This window comes from Hypanus sabinus, chromosome 10 (genome assembly GCF_030144855.1).
Source record: "Hypanus sabinus isolate sHypSab1 chromosome 10, sHypSab1.hap1, whole genome shotgun sequence".
NCBI classification, from domain to species: Eukaryota; Metazoa; Chordata; class Chondrichthyes; order Myliobatiformes; family Dasyatidae; genus Hypanus; species Hypanus sabinus.
Window position 1 is genome coordinate 109213978 of NC_082715.1, and position 18557 is coordinate 109232534.

At 41.0% G+C, this 18557-nt stretch overlaps 1 protein-coding gene across 1 annotated transcript in view; it reads right to left on the reverse strand.

The window, feature by feature from the left end:
- enah (ENAH actin regulator) overlaps positions 1-18557 on the reverse strand; it is a 313411-nt gene that overhangs the window by 284266 nt on the left and 10588 nt on the right. The gene's annotated exons all lie outside the window — the stretch shown is intronic.

The window sequence follows — 18557 nt, forward strand, 5'->3', positions numbered from 1 at the left end:
ATGAGACCTCAACCAATAGCTTAATAGGTAAATGGTAAAAAAAAAGCAGTGTTGGGGGCAGGGAGGGAGGAGCAGAATGACTGGAAATAAGGGGCAGGAGTAGGGAACAGCACTGGGGAGGGTATTGTGGAGATGGCACAAATAGACCAGTACAAGGAGTGAAGGAGAGAGATGCAGAGCTAATAAGTTTTTTTTTGGTGGGGGTGGGTTAGGAGCAGACCCAAAGCAACTACAGGATAGCAACAGAGGCAAAACTGAAGCATTTCACTGCTATTCAATCAGATATTTTGAGCTGTCCACCTGTCCATTACAACCCCCCGAAATGTCACATTCATTTAAGGCAAAAGGGGTTATGTTCAAAGGGGATATGCAGGGCAGGATAGGTTTTAAAACACAGTTGTCAGTGCCAGAATTGCACTTCCAGAGATGTAGAGGGGGTAAATAATGATAGAGGCACTTAAAAGGCCCTTAGATAGGCACACAAATGTGCAGAGAATGCAGGGAGAGGGGCATTGTGTTGCTGGAAGGCATTACCCTACATTAAGTGTTTAATTAGTACCCAACTAGTTCAGCACAATATCATGAGCTGAAAGACCTGTTCTTGTGCTGCACTGTTCTCCATGTTCAAATTACTGGCTCCTTGTCTCCTCCAAATCAGAAGATTGTGACTAGTACCTTCATGTGGCACTATAATGCTCGGTTGCATTTCTGCCGTTGCTCCAAATAGTTTCTTTGGCTTGTACCCTACACCCAATTAATTACTTTACAATGTTTCTTAAAATCATCCAACCAGAAATCACAAATGATTCCTCAGATAAAAAAAAACATTCTATACATCATTCTCATATAATTCTACAGATCTGTATTAGAAAGTATCCTAACAGGCTGCATCACTGCTAATATGGAAACAGCACTGTATCGGACAGGAAGGCTCTACAATAGGTAATCAAGTCTGCCCGACACATCACTACCTGATGGCAGCCTACCTGCCATGGACAAATATGCAGAAAAGTGCCAGAAAGAGTCCAGTAAAATCATGAAGAACCCCATCCACTCTGCTCATGGAATATTTGTCCTACTTACATCAAGGAGGCTATGTAGCATCTACACCAGGACCACCAGAAAAAAGTTACTTTAACCAGGCATAGACTGATCAACTCGTCCACTAACGCACACCACCACTACTTTATCATTTCCTATCACTTTATGTACAGAAATTCTTGTGCCTAGTGTCATTTTATGGACATAAAATTAATGTATACAAGCTACCTTATAGAAACATTAAACATAGAAAGCCTGCAGCACAATACAGACCTTTTGGCCCGCAATGCTGTGCTGTGCATGTACTTATTTTAAAAATCACCCAGGTTTACCCATAGCCCTCTATTTTTCTAAGCTCCATGTACCTATCCAGGAGTCTCTTAAAAGACCCTATTATTTTTGCCTCCACCACCGTCGCCAGCAGTCCATTCCACGCACTCACCACTCTGTCTAAAACTTAACTGAAATCCCCTCTGTACCTACTTCCAAGCACCTTCAAACTATGCCCTCCCGTGTTAGCCATTTTAGCCCAAGGAAAAAGCCTCTGACTATCCACACGATCAATGCCCCTCATCCTCTTATACACTCTATCAGGTCACCCCTCATCCCCCATTGCTCCAAGGAGAAAAGGACAAGTTCACTCAACCTATTCTCGCAGAGCATACTCCCCAATCTAGGCAACACCCTTGTAAATCTCCTCTGCACCCCTTCTATAGTTTCCACATCCTTCCTGTAGTGAGGTGACCAGAACTGAGCACAGTCTGACCAAGGTCTGATATAGCTATAACATTACCTCTTGGCTCTTGAGCTCAATCCCAGGATTGATTAAGGCCAATGCACTGGATGCCTTCTTACCAAAGAGCCAATCTGCACAGCAGCTTTAAGTGTCCCATGGACACAGACCCCAAGATCCCCTCTGATCTTCCACACTGCCAAGAGTCTTACCATTAATACTATATTCTGCCATCACATTCAACCTACCAAAATGAACCACCTCACACTTACCTGGGTTGAACTCCATCTGCCACTTCTCAGCCCAGTTTTGCATCCTATCAATGTCCTGCTGTAACTTCTGACAGCCCTCCACACTATCCACAACACCCCCAACCTTTGTGTCATCAGCAAATTTACTAACCCATCCCTCCACTTCCTCATCCAGGTCATTTATAAAAATCACAAAGAGAAGGGGTCCCAGAACAGATCCCTGAGGCACACCACCGGCCACCATGCAGAATATGACCCATTTATAACCACTCTTTGCCTTTTGTCACTCTTTTGCCATTTGTCACTCACTTCCCATCTCCCAAAGGCCTTCCATAATAATGAGAAAATAATTAGTCTGCAAACCCATGCCTTCTCACTCATTTTCCTTCCTCATCTCCATTATTGTTTCATTCCCTTGACAATGAAAAAGAAAAAATTGTGCTTCGCTACTCCAATGATTGAATTCAAGATTTATATTGCTCTGTTTAAAAAAAATTCTCATCTATAACAAGTGAAAAACCCTGCGTCCAGAGATTATTCCCTAACCTCAGTATTCCAGCCTCTCATCATTAGCCCCACAAAACTATTTTGTGTGTCTCAATTAGATTACCTCACCCCCTCCTAATCTCCAGTCTACAATCAATTTTGCTTAATTTTCTTTTAAAGAATAACCAACTCATCCCTGGAATCAATTATGAGGCAACTATACCTATCCTTGAAGAACAAAAGACCAAATCTTTCCACAGCACTTTGTGACTACAAGAACTGGGAAATTAGAAAAGCTTTCAACCTCCCTGCAATACAACTGCAATACAACTCAACGTGCTTTCCTCCAATCTGCTTCACATTGATATGAAACAGTATGTAAACTCCCTCATTACACACTTACTTCTCATTTTTAAGAACATTATTCCCCAATAGTAAATAACCATTGTTCCGTATTATTCTCCACCTATCATCTTTACTCTACTCACATAACCTCCTTTCCAGAACTTATGCCCCCACCCAGCACCTTCCTCTTCACCTTATTTTCTGCTATTACAGCCTTCCTTCCCAAATCCAGTCCTTTACCACTGACATCTATGAAATCTCTGAAGCCCCTTTGAGATTAGTTTTCTGACTTTTGACTCAGCTCCTGCGTCGAGAGACAATTGTTCTTGATCATCATTTTACACCAGGTTTATCTAAAGACCCCATGCTTCTTCCTTGAACTAAAGCCTAAATAGCTCCTTCCATCCACACATAAAACACCAATTCCAATTCCACTTACCTACAAACTCACCTAATCCAAGTTACACCCATCTTTCAGATACATGGGATAGTCTTCATTTTAGTTCAGCTCCTCCCTCAACTTTCTTTCCAATATATTGATATCTGAATTGATGCTGCTTCCTGCATTCGAGTTTCATTTTATTGCTTTCATATTCCATCTTTCACCGTTTTCTTTCTTTTCTGAAAATATCTCCAACACAGGTAACAGATTAGCAACCAATACCAATTGCAGGAACACAGATTCCTACAGCTATCTCAACTATACTTTCTCAAAGCAGAAGAACAAACTGCTGGAGGAACTCAGCAAATCAAAGAGGATCCATGAGACCATGTACCAGGAATGAGAATAAAGGAGGAAGAATCCTGAGAGTCTCAATCCAAAAGTCTATTAACTCTTTCCATAAACCATCATTTCCCCCATGTTGAGTTCCAAGTTTGCTTCTTTGCTCCAGACTCCAGCACCTCCAATCTGTGTCCCTTCTTTCTGCTACTTGCTTCAACGAGAACTCCATTCCATTCTCATAGCTCCTTATTCTCAGTCACATCCACTCCAATAATGTTTTACAACAATGTCCTATTTGATTAACCAGGGTATCATAAACTTACCATCTTTGCCTCTTACCTTTCCAATGCGTAGTGGCTTCAAACTCTTATTAACATACTTTTAATTGCTTCCATTTATTAGATGTTTTCCCTTCTAGAAGCTGCTCCCAAACTACTTTTTCCAGGTCCTGCCTTATAATATTGACGTCAGTCCACCCCCAGTTTAAGGACTTACCTCTAGGTCCAACATTATCATTTCTTATGATTACCTAAAAGCTCACTGATTGTAGTCACTGTTTGCAAAGTGTTTCTTCCACAGATATTTCTGCCAGTTGTACATCCTCATTTCATAAAATGAGATTAGATTCAACTCCCTCCCTATTACAATTCTCTTTAAAAACCCCTGCCTGGGTGCATTTAACAAGTTTCATGCTATGTAGGTCCCTACACTATGGCAATGACAATCGATATTGAAGGCACCCCTAAAGTTTTTACATCCTACTGCTATTTGCTTACATATTTGTTCTTTGAAATCTATTTCCGACATCTCTGATTTCACCCCTTCTCCCTGTCTGAGCAAGGATAGGTGATTCCCTAGACTCCACCTTCTCCCCAACAGGTTCAACATTCATTTGATCATCCTTTGTAATTGTTGCCACCTTTGTGGAGATTCCACCACTAGATACATACCATCCTTTTTCAGCATTCCAAAGGGCAAAGGTTCCTTGCGACTCTCTAGTCCATTTTTAGATCTTTTCTAACCACTACTTTTTTCACAACTCTTCCTCTTAACAACTCAGACTATTCCTTCAAGTCAAGAATTGATTCACTTGCACCTCTTCCAGTCAACTGCATTACATCACTGCTTAGTCTCTCTTTATTGAAGAAACCATACACAAGTTGAGAAATAGAAGTTGAGTTCACTCAGTCAGCAAAGGGAACTAAGCTTATGAGTCCCTAGTCACTTCACTTCTCCATCCTACTTGCTGTGGGCTATCAGATGTTTCCAAAAAGATCCTACACAAGCTTGATGAACAACACTTCATCTTCCACTGAGCCAGTGTGCAGCCTTCAAACCAATAAGTTCATCTGCACCATTGCAATACAAGCTCTCCAGACAATCATTCTTCAGATTCTTCATTTCCTCTCTGAAGAGACCTAAAAAAATTCCCTTCCGCCAATACATTCATTCAAATGGATGAATTTACATATTGTGAGGTCATCCATCCATGATAAGTCTTTCTCTCTAGATACTACCTGATCTGCAGTATTGTCCTTTTGGACTTCGGTTTGAGTAACAGCTCGGACTTGTATTTCAGAATTACAACATGTCCCCTGTTTGTATCCTCTTCCAATGGCTTCATTAATCTATTATAACCAGACGGCTCCACAAACATTTCTACCAATTTCTATTTTCATTCCTTTCCCACAGCTTTGATAAACTGACTTTTCATCCAAGTCATTAGCATACAGAGATGAAGCTCAGTGCTTCCACTTCTGGTACCTTATTCTTCCCCGGTAGTCCATTGGGATCAAGAATGATTTAATTGTCTGCTGGCTGTAACTAACACATTATTATGTTTCTTGTCCTTGAATCAATCCTGATCTCTGCTCATGTATTAGCAAAACTAAATCCTTTTTTGAAATAACCTACCGTAGCTTTTGAAAATACAAATATACTACATTCAATATTACCCCTAATTTAACTAGCTTTTTACAAACTCAAAATCCAGCACTCAAAAGAATTTCCATTTCCAAAATATTGTTGACTTCATCCCAATTATTAAGCAATATTACAAACTCATTAATGCATTGCAATTTGAAACTCATGCCATGCTAACTGGTCCACTGTCCCCCATTTTCTCTTCCTTTCCACCCTTTTCCTGAATGAGACTTCATTGCCTTTAGATCTAGAAGATCTCTACTCAAATCCAGTGTTAGCTACTGATAGAACTTGTTTTCTTCGATACTTTCATATATTCAATGACCACTTTATTGGGTGTACATGCTTGTTAATGCAAATATTTAATCAGCCAATCATGTGGCAGCAACTCAACTTAATAAAAGTATGCAGACAGTGTCAGCTGTTGTTCAGACCAAACATCAGAATGAGAAAGAAATGTTATCTGAATGACACTGACTGTGGAATAATGATTGGTGACAGACCAGGTGGTTTGAGTATCTCAAAAACTGCTGATAGAGATTTTCACACATAGTCTCTCGACTTTACAAAGAATCAGAATGTTTAATACCACTGTCATACGTCATGAAATTTGTTGTTTTGCAGCAGCAATACATAATAATTAAAACTAAATTGCAGCAAGTCTAAATTTTTTAACAATGAAATAAGTTGCGTATGAAGGGAGAAAAAATGAGGTAGTTTATGGATTCATTACCCATTTAAAATCTGATGGCAGACGATAAAAAGCTGTTCCCGAACCATTGCATGTGTCTTCAGGCTCGGTTTCCTCGTCCTTGATGGTAGCAAGAGAAGAGGTCATGTCCTGGTTGATATGTCCTTGGAAATGGCTGAGTTTACAACTTTCTGCAGCTTTTTCTGATCCTGTGCAGTGGCCTCTCCATACCAGAAGGTGATGCAACCAGTTAGAATGCTCTCCACTGTACATCTGTAGAAATTTGCAAGAGTCATTGATGACAGACCAAGCCTCCTCTAACTCCTAATGAAATATAGCCACTGTACACCTTTTCCACTGCTGACCCCTTGATGAGGACTGGGGTGTCCCTCAATATTCCCTTCCTAAAAGCCACAAACAATTGTTTGGCTTTACTGTCGTTGAGTGTAAGGTTATTATTGTGACACCACTCAACCATTTGATCTAGCTTACTCCTATATGCCTATTCATCACCATCAGAAATTCTACCAACAATAATTGTATCATCAGCAAATTTATAGATGATGCTTAAGCTGTGCTAGCCACATAGTCATGGGTGTACAGAGTAGAGCAGCGGTCTAAGCATACATCCTCAAGGTGTGCCAGTGTTCATTGTCAGCAAAAAAAATGTTTTTCCATCTTCACTTTCTCACTGGGAGACCTGTGGGTATGATTGTATTGAACAATGAACAGTCAGCTATAATCAATAAACAGCAGCCTGACATGGGCATTGCTATTGTTCAAGAGATCCAAGGCCAAGTGGAGAGCCAGTGAGTTTAAATCTACTATGGACCTATTGTGGCAATAAGCAAATTGCAGCAGGTCCAGGTCCATGCTTAGGCAGGTGTTGATTCAAGCCATGACCAACCTCTGAAAGCACTTCATCACATTAGATGTGAGTGCCACTGGTACTCATTGAGGCAGCTCACCCTGCTCTTCTTGAGCATTGGCATGATTGCTGCTCTTTTGAAGCAAGTGGGAATCTCCACATGCAGCAGTGGAATATTGAAGATGTTCTTGAACACTCCCACCATTTGGTTGACGCAGGTTTTCAGAGGCTGACCAGGTACCCTATCAGGGCTTGATACCTTGCAAAAGTTAACCCTCTTGAAAGATACTCTGATGTCAGCCTCTGAGACAGAGATCACAGGGTCAATAGACAATAGGTGCAGAAGTAGACCATTCGGCCCCTCGAGTCTGCACCGCCATTCTGAGATCATGGCTGATCATTCACTATTAATACCCAGTCCCTGCCTTGTCCCCATATCCCTTGATTCCCCTATCCATCAGACATCTATCTAGCTCCTTCTTGAAAGTCATCAGGTGTTGCAGGGATTCTCACTAGTGTAGTTTTATTCTCCCTTTCAAAGCCTGCATAAATAATATAGAGCTCACCTGGGAGCGCAGTATCACAGCCATTCATGTTAATTTTCACTTAGTAGGAACTAATAAGCTTCAAACCCTGACAGAGCTGACATGATCCAAATCCATGACTAACCTCAATTGGAATGTAGTCTTTTTTCTCTCTTAAAATAGCCTTTCAAAGGTTGCACCTGGACTTCTTGCAGTTCTGGGTCACTGGGCTTGTATACCACAGCTCACACCCTCAGAAGAGCTATTAATCTCCTGGTTCACTCACAGCTTTTTGTTTGGGTATGTCTGGTACATTCGTCCACACAGGTCTTGAAGAAGTCAGTGACAACTGTGGTGCATTCATTCAGATTCGAAGATGGATCCCTGAATAATGTGCAGTCCAATGACTCAAAGCAGTCCCATGTGTGCTCTTCCACTTCCATTGACCATACCTTCTTGATCCTCACTTCTGGTGCTGCAGTCTTTAGAATCTACAGAATGCGATGGAGGAACTTGCCAAGCACTCTTTAAAGGCTCCCCTTAAATTGTCAACTTCCACAGAGAAAGTTAAGAGCAGCAAGCTGGTGAAAATACTGCCACTTCTCTCAAAGTCACACCAATCTGCTTTGGAAAGAGAACAATGTGCATTCTAATAGGCAAGTAAAATTCTGCATCACTCAACACAACTGTGGGAGATCTTCCACACTTACTGGAGCATTGCAAGGAAGAGGCTCACATCAGGTTTCTCGGATGCACTTTGGGGAAAGAAAATTAATGCTAGAGCACCCAGCAAAGTTCTTATCCAGCAAATATTTACAACAAAAAGCAAAAGTGATCACAAGCCTCCCAAATTGCTAACACAGCCCATCTGCTTTAATTATGTCCTTCAGGACTTTTAGGAAAAAAATGGGTTTTTTATCTAGTCTGACTAAATGCAATCCTTTCCCAATAAGGTTGACTCTTAACTGTCCTTCAAAACAGTCCCAGTTCAAGGTCAATTAGAGATGGACAAAAAATGGAATGATCACATCTCATTAACATTTTTTTTACATTACTGGCACTTTACTCACTGTCTGAAACAAGGCCTGAAATAAACTGTTGGAATTTTCATCTGGAATGATGCTTTCGTCAGATATATCAAATCATCCAATAAGATTTTTTATTCTTATATATTGGCCAGTTCAAAGAGCAAAATAAGCAAAGACATGCAATTCTCCTCCATCTGACAGAACTGGTCCTTGCCCTGAACTCATACAGAGCTCATCAACTTTTATCAATTTTGCTTCTAAGTTCCACCCTGCCCTTAAATTCACTTGCTCCATTTCCAACAACTTGCTCCCCTTTCTGGATTTCTCTGCTCCCATTTCTGGAGACAAACTTCAACCAACATCTATTATAAACTTGACTCCCATGCTCATCTTTAACTATACCTCTTCCCACTCGAACTCCCTTTTCTCAGTTTCTTTGCCACCGCCACATAGAAACATTGAAAACCCACAGCACAATACAGGCCTTTCAGCCCTCAATGCTGTGCTGAACATGTACTTACTTTAGAAATTACCCCAGGTTACCCAAAGCCCTCCATTTTTTGTAAGTTCCATGTACCTATCCAGGAGTCTCTAATAAGACCTTATTGTCTCCACCTCCACCACTATCACCAGCAGTCCATTCCATGCACTCACCACCCTTTGTGTAAAATACTTGCTCCTGATATCTCCTCCGTACCTACCTCCAAGCACCTTAAAACTGTGCCCTCTCATGCTAGCCATTTCAGCCCTGGGAAAAAAGCCTCTGACTATCCACACAATCAATGCCTCTCATTATCTTATACACCTCTATCAGGTCATCTCTCATCCTCCATCGCTGCAAGGAGAAGAGGCCAAGTTTCTTAACCTATTCCCATAGGGCATGCTCCCCAATCCAGGCAAAATCCTTGTAAATCTCCTCTGCACTCTTTCTATGGTTTCCACATCCTGTGGTGAGATGACCAGAACTAAACACTAGTTCCCAGGATGCAGTTTTCCATTCCAGGACATCAAAATGTCCTCCTTTATAAAGAACAGAGGGGTTCCCTCCCTCCATTATTGATGCTGCCCTCACCTGCAACTTCTCCATTTTCCGTACATCCGCGCTCACCCCACCTTCCCACAGCTATAATCGTGATAGTCACTCATACTTAACACCAGCCTCTGCATCCAACACATCTCCAAAGAGACCCTACCAATAGTACCACCCCCACCCGTTTTCCACAGGGATCGCTCCCTCCACAATTTCCTTGTCCATCCATCCTTCCTCACCAATCTTCCTCCAAGCACTCAGCCCTGCAAGGAGCCTAAATGCTAGACCTGCCCATACACCTCCTCCCTTACTTCCAGTCAGAGCCACAAACAATCCTTCCAGGTTAGGTAACACTTCATTTGTGAATCTGCTGGGTGATCTACTGTGTCTGGCGCTCCCAATGCAGCCTCCTCTACATTGGTGAGACCCATTGTAAATTGGGGAACTACTTCGTCAAGCACCTCCACACCCTGTGCCACAAATGGGACTTCCCAGTGGCCAAACACTTTAATTACCATTCTGACATGTCGATCCATGGCCTCCTCTTTCCAAGTTGACTCCACTCTCAGGGTGGAGGAGCAACATTTTTTAAACTTTATATAACCTTATATTCCATTTGGTATGAATATCATTATCTCCTTCTAGTGAAGCAGTCTCTCTCCCACATCCCCACCTCCCCCCCATCCTTTATTTCCCACTCTGAGTTTTCGTCACTGCTCACCTACCTATTTCTACCTCCATTGTCCCCTCTTCCTTATGTTTCTCCTGTGGTCCTCTCTCCTCTATCAGATTCTTTCTTCTCCAGTCCTTGATTTTTCTTACCCACCTGGCTTCACCCATCACCTTCCAGCTAGTCTCTTTCCCCATCCCCCACCTTTTTATTAAGGCATCTCCCCCCCTTCCTTCTCAGCCCTGAAGATGGGTCTCGGCCAGAAACATCAACAGCTTACTCTTTTCCACAGATACTCCTTGATCTTATGTGTTCCTCCAGTATTTCGCATCTTGCTGCAGTTAAACGATGTTTATTCCATGCCCTCAAGAAAATTCCAATGCCGAAGTATTTTAAATAGTTATAATGGGCAAAGTTATTATTATAATATAGGGAAGCACACAGAAAAAAGAAATCCTAAAGATCAAGGCACTGGTTTTGCTGATGATTTGTTTAAAAGAGCTATACAGTGCCAAGAACAAAGTGCACTTCCATGATTATTTTGACATTTGTCACGATAGTTACCATACATATGACCACTCACATAAGATCTGTTTAAAGTACCATTTATGGGATTAAAACCGCTGGAAATACTTAGCTCAGTATACATCTATGGGAAGACAACCTGAATTACTGCTTCAGATGAAAGAGCAGTCTAGACTGCTATGACCTGACCTGAGTATTTCCAGCATTATTTCAGATTTCCATCATCTGCAGTCCTTCCCTTCTCCTGTTCTCAGTATCATCCACAGGATGCCACCTCTAAACTTAGCACCACAATGAAGTGTCAACCTGGAACAAGGCTCCTTTCTAGAATGGAGCTTGAACTGGTTTAAACCGTGACTTATGGAAATTGCAAATAACCTGAATGGCCATTACTTCAGATATAATCAATATCACAAACCCAGTAACTGTTCAACAATTGTATATTAAAGTTTAAGATTTTATGACTTTGGTGAAAGTTGGCTCCTCCTAATATTATTCTGGAAAACTCCAGATTCAGCAAGATTACATGTGAAAAGGTATATAACAGAAATGCCCCTTTTTGATGGGATAAAAAAAACTAAAGTAGAAGTTTGAATGAGCATTAAGATACATAGGAGAGACCACAGATTCTCCAGCAATCCAAAGGAGTGCTTGGAGGAGTGATGAGACCATCGGTGTCAATGAGGCTATCATTTGATCCCTCATAACAGAGTTGATCAAGAAAATATGCAGCTTTATCCCAATTTTCAACAAGTGATCCAGGGCTCTCAGATAATAACTCAAGTACACTGCAAATACCTATTCAATGCCTCAATCTATTCCACATCTACCAACATTTCAGAGAACCATATCTACATCATCTCAAATGGAAAAGAAAATTCCTTATAATCCCTCCAATCCTCTCAATTACTTAAAAGTTAAGCTTTCTGCGCTGCCACTGGACCCATAGGATTGGGCCTTTGCTATTTCCTTGCTCTCCTTGTAGTCAGAAAAGTAACAAGATTGTTGAACAGACTGTGATACACACATGCCAATCTCATCATAACAGTCCTGGCTATTCTCGGCTGGAAGTTCTGGATCTCTTCTGTGTTTGATTGGAAACACCAAGTTGCCTGTGGGGCTTTTAATCGTGGCCCAAAGAACAGAATGCATCCTTGATCAACTTCTAAAACATGGAGGCACCACATAGTAGATAAGTCCAGTAAGATCACATGGGATCCAAGGCAAGCTAGCCTATTGAATATAAAATTGGCTTGACAGCAAGATTCAGAAAGCTGTGGCAGAGGAATGTTTTTTCCAAACTGGAGGCCTGTGGCTGAAGGCATCAGTGCAGGGTCTGCTGCTTACATTAATGATTTCAACGAGAATATAGGTAGTGTAAGTATGCAAACACTAAAATTGTAGGCATTATGGACAGTAAACATTATTCAAGATTACAATGCATCTTGAAGAACTGGGCCATTGGATATGGCAAAGAATGGTAGACAGAATTTTATTTAGATAAATGCAAGATAGAAATTGGGGCAGAACTTGCAGAGTTAACAACAGGGCCCTAGGAAGTGTTGTGGAATGAAGAAGCCCAGGGGTGTAATACATAGTCCCTGAAAGTGGTGACATGGAAAACAGAGGAAAGGTGGTGGCATTTGGCAGGCTTGTCTTCATCAGGGCACTGAGTACACAAGCTTGGACATCATGTTACAACTATACAAGACACTGGTAAGGTCACATTTGGAATACTGCATACAGTAATGGCCACCCTTTTGTAGAAAGGATGTCATTTAACTGAAGATGCAAAAGAGATTTACGAAAATGTTACTGGGACTGGAGATGATAAATTTGGGTTACAAAGATTGGCTCATGAGGATTTCTTACCCCGGAGTGTATGAGGCAGACAGGTGACCAAACAGTGGTTCATAAAATTATGAAGTTTTTAGATAAGATGAATAGCCATAGTTTCCCACCCCTCCTCAAATCAGGCTGGGGAGGTCAAAAAATAAAGGACTGAGGTTTAAAGTGGGGAGGGGGGGAAGAATTTAAGAAAGACCCATAGGACAATTTTCCAGACAGAGGATAGCGAATAAAATACAAGTAGCCAGAGGAAGCAGTAGAAGTGGGCACAATTACAATATTTAAAAGAATTTTGGGCAATTACATGGACAGGAAAGGTTTAGAGCAGAGGTTTACAACCTTTTTTTATGCCATGGACCAATGTGGACACCCAGGTTGGGAAACCCTGGTTTTGAGGCATATGGGCTGAGTACAGGCACATGGGATGAGCTCAGCTAAGTAACTTGGGCAGTTCGGTTATTGGGCTAAAGGCCCTGCTTCCATACTGAATAGCTGACTTTCTAAATGACAGGCATAAAACATTTGATCAGTTTCTTTCCTCAAAATCTGCCTGACCTGATATTTCCAGTGTTTTGTTTTTACTTCAGAATTTAAATATCCATTCATTTTGAAGAGATATGATTTAGGGTCATAATCAGCTCCATGTCAACTCTAACTTATCAAAAGAACCACTACCAAAGGTCAATTAACAAATGATCACTGTAAACACTGGATTTAAATTGCACAATTCTAAATTAAGGGCTTGAAACTAGAAAATTCAAAGTAGATTGCACAACTAAAATCAAATTAAAGCATTTGTCAGTATTTGCTACAAAATATAAAAGATTAATATTTAACTTGAAAGAAATTGTAACACATTGAGGATGTTCCAATAAGTGCCCAGCTGATAACAATTATCCTCCATGCAGACATTTCCCCCCCCCCCCCATTGATAGACAATAGGTACAGAAGTAGACCATTCGGTCCTTCGAGCCTGCACCGCCATTCTGAGATCATGGCTGATCATCTACTATCAATACCCGGTTCCTGCCTTGTCCCCATATCCCTTGATTCCCCTATCCATAAGATACCTATCTAGCTCCTTCTTGAAAGCATCCAGAGAATTGGCCTCCACTGCCTTCTGAGGCAGTGCATTCCACACCCCCACTGCACTCTGGGAGAAGTTTTTCCTTAACTCTATCCGAAATGACCTACCCCTTATTCTCAAACCATGCCCTCTGGTACTGGACTCTCCCAGCATCTGGAACATATTTCCTGCCTCTATCTTGTCCAATCCCTTAATAATCTTATATGTTGCAATCAGATCCCCTCTCAATCTCCTTAATTCCAGCGTGTACAAGCCCAGTCTCTCTAACCTCTATGGGTAAGACAGTCCGGACATCCCAGGAATTAACCTCGTGAATCTACGCTGCAATTCCTCTACAGCCAGGATGTCCTTTCTTAACCCTAGAAACCAAAACTGGACACAATACTCCAGGTGTGGTCTCACCAGGGCCCTGTACAAATGCAAAAGAATTTCTTTGCTCTTGTACTCAATTCCCTTTATAATAAAAGCCAACATTCCATTAGCCTTCTTCACTGCCTACTGCACTTGCTCATTCACCTTCAGTGACTGATGAACAAGGACTCCTAGATCTCTTTGTATTTCTCCCTTACCCAACTCTACACCATTCAGATAATAATCTGCCTAAATTAAATTTACATGTCAATTTTTCCAATGATATTCTTGACATCTTTCCTTTCCAAAGAAATTTCCTTACATATTTATTCAGTTCTTGAAAAAACTTCTGAGGTAATTGTATTGGTAAAGTTTGAAATGAACATTGCAATCTAGGAAATATATTCATTTTTACAGCATTAACTCTACCTATTAATGTTATTGGTAACATCATCCATTTACCAAGATCCTCTTTTTTTTAAATAATGGCAAATAATTTTGTTTGTATAAATTTTTTACATCATTATCAACTCTAATACCTAAATATTTTATCCCATTTATTGACCATCAACCATTTTGGATAAATTTAAGACTTTTATTGGAACAAATTATTGGAGTACAACTCCCACATCGTCCACTATTATTTTTATTAGGAGATATTGAAGGGACGATAACGAAATTTAAATTGAATAAGTATCAGAAAAAATTTATAAAAATTGCATTGGCAGTAGCCAAAAAAGTTATCGCAGTTACTTGGAAATCTGATTTATATTTAACTATGGATCGTTGGAATAATGAAATACATAGTTGTATTCTACTTGAAAAAATTATGTATAATCTAAGAAATGAATATGATATATTTTTGAAAATTTGGTTCCCATACTTACAAAAAATAGGATTAAATACATAGGTCCTTTGAAGATAAAATTATAGTAATTGGAGAAAGTAAAAATAAATATCAAAATTATTTTGAATTCCATGGAGTATGTGGGGATCCTCCGATATCCAGGCAATCTTTCTCTTCTTTCCTTTTTTTTCTTTCTTTAGACAAGGGTTAAGGGGGGGGGAGGGTTAATATTATTTTTCTTACTATTTTATCACGACATTTATTCTTTGTGATTTCTAAAAATTAATAAATAAATAATATTAAAAAGTTAATAATCTGCCTTCCTGTTCTTACTCCCAAAGTGGATAAACTCACACTTATTCACATTAAACATCATCTGCCAAGTATCTGCCCACTCACTCAGCTTATCCGTCACCCTGAATTCTCCTCACATCATCACGTCACACTACCACCCAGCTTTGTATCATCAGCAATCTTGCTGATGTTATTCTCAATGCCTTCCTCTAAATCGTTGATATGAATCGTAAACAGCTGTTGTCCCAATACCGAGCCCTGTGCCACCCCACTAATCACCACCTGCCATTCCGAGAAACACCTATTCACCGCTACCCTTTGCTTTCTATCTGCCAACCAGTTTTCTATCCATGTCAATATCTTCCCCCCAATGCCATGAGCTCTGATTTTACCCACCTGTCTCCTATGTGGGACCTTATCAAATGCCTTCTGAAAATCGAGGTACACTACATCCACTGGATCTCCCTTGTCTAACTTCCTGGTTACATCCTTGAAAAACTCCAATAGATTAGTCAAGCATGATTTGCCCTTGGTAAATCCATGCTGGCTTGGCCCAATCCTATCACTGCTATCTAGATATACTACTATTTCAATATAATAATGGACCCTAGCATCTTCCCCACTACTGATGTTAGGCTGACAGGATGATAGTTCTGTTTTCTCCCTCCCTCCTTTCTTAAAAAGTGGGATAACATTAGCCATTCTCCAATCCTCAGGAACTGATCCTGAATCTAAGGAACATTGGAAAATGATTACCAAAGCATCCGCAATTTCCAGGGCCAATTTAGTACCCAAGGATGCAGACCATCTGGACGTGGGGATTTGTCAGCCTTCAGTCCCATCAATCTACTCACCACCGTTTCCTTCCTAATGTCAATCTGTTTCATTTCCTCTATTACCCTATGTCCTTGGCCCATCCATACATCTGGGAGATTGCTTGTGTCTTCCCTAGTGAAGACAGATCTAAAGTACTTATTAAATTCTTCTGCCATTTCTCTGTTTCCCATAACAATTTCACACAATTCATTCTTCAAGGGCCCAACATTGTTCTTAACTATCTTCTTTCTCTTCACATACCTATAAAAGCTTTTGCTATCCTCCTTTATATTCCTGGCTAGCTTGTGTTCATACCTCATATTTTCTCCCCGTATTGCCTTTTTAGTTAAGTTCTGTTGTTCCTTAAAAATTTCCCAATCATCTGTCTTCCCACTCACCTTAGCTCGTTCATACTTTTTTTAAAATGCTATGCAATCTCTGACTTCCTTTTGTCAACCACTGTGGCTCCTTTCTCCCCTTTGAATCCTTCCTTCTCCGGGGGGATGAACTGATTTTGCACCTTGAGCAATATTCCCAAGAATACCAGCCATTGCTGTTCCACTGTCTTTTCTGCTAGGATATCCATCCAGTTAACTTTGGCCAGCTCCTCCCTCATAGCTCCATAGTCTCCCCCGTTCAACTGCAACACTGACACCTCCGAGCTACCCTTATCCTTCTCAAATTGCAGATAAAAACTTAACATATTATGGTCACTACCTCCTAATGGCTCCTTTACTTCAAGATCGCTTATCAAATCCTGTACATTACACAAGACGAAATCCAGAATAGCCTTGTCCCTGGTCGGCTCTTGTACAAGCTGTTCCAAGAATGCATCCCGTAGGCACTCTACAAACTCCCTGTCCTGGGGTCCAGCACCAACCTGATTCTCCCAGTTCACCTGCATGTTGAAATCCCCCATAACTACTGTGACATTACCTTTGCCACATGCCAATGTTAACTCCCTATTCAACTTGCACTCAATATCCATGCTACTGTTCAGGGGCCTGTAGATAACACCCATTTGGGTCTTTTTGCCCTTACTGTTCCTCAGTTCTATCCGCATAGACTCTACTTCTCCTGATCCTATGTCCCCCCCCCCCCTTGCAAAGGACTGAATCTCATTCCTCACGAACAGGGCCACCCCACCCCCTCTGCCCACATTTCTGTCCCTACAACAGCATGTATACCCTTGTACGTTCATTTCCCAGGTCTGATCTCCCTGCAGCCATGTTTCCATTATCCCAATAACATCAAAGTTACCCATTCGCACCTGAGCTTCAAGCTCATCCGCCTTATTTCTGACACTTTGTGCATTCAGATATAGAATTTTTAGCCCATTTCTCCTCTCTCTGTTTAAATCGCTGCAGATTGTGCTTAACCCAGCTCCCCGAACTCCCAACCGGCTATACACCCCTTGAATTTTGTTGTCCTTCCTAAATTTACTTATTCTTTCTGCACATTTAACTCCATGTTCCGTCAGACCATCCCTCTGTACATGTGTCCTCCTTATCACTTGTTCCGCCTCACCTTTCTCTACTACACGCTTAATATTCCAGAATCATGTAGTCCCCACCTGTCCTTTATTCTTCATCTCGCTATCCTCTCTCACATTCTGGATTCCTGCCCCCCTGCAAATTTACTTTAAGCCCCCCCCCATGTGATAATTCCTAAGTGCCTTTATGAAAGTCTAACAGGCTAAGACCTCCATGTCGATGACAAGTTTAAATACAACCATTTAAGGGGGGGGGGGGGAGAAGGAAAAACACTTCCCATGGTTGGACAAGACTGTTTATCTGTTCCAGGATTCAATAATCAACATGAAAAAAGTAAAAGACTAAAGTCTGGAAAACAATCACTCACTGTGTACTTTTTCTTCGCCTCCACGTATGACATATACAAAAAATTAAATCTCCATCTCCTAGTGCTTTTGGCTATCTACTCATGAAAAATGATCATCTCCATTTACCCTAAAATGGTCATGATCTCATACAATTCTGTATTTTCTACCTTCTTTGGCCCAAAGAGAAGAGCCACATTTTCTCCAGTTATGAGTGAAATTCCTTGCCACTGGAACTAAGTGAGGAAATTTTCCTACAACCTTTCACAGTGCCTTTATAGCCTCAGTCATTAAAGGATTCAAATGAGAAGTTCTTTGGAAGGCAAAGAAACAGATCAATCAGAAAATAAAAATCAACACACAAGATGCTGGAGGAACTCAGCAGACCAGGCATCATCTATAGAAATCAATAAACAGTTGACATTTTGGGCCGAGACCCTTCTTCAGGACTGGAAAGGAAGGGGGAAGAAACCAGAATAAAAAGGTGGGGGGAGGGGAAAGAGGATTGCTAGGAGGTGATAGGTGAAGCCAGGTGGTAGGAAAGGCAAAGGGCTGAAGAGGAAGGAATCTGATAGGGAAGGAGAATGGCCCGTAGGAGAAAGGTAGGAGGAGGGGCCCCATGAGAAGTGATAGGCAGG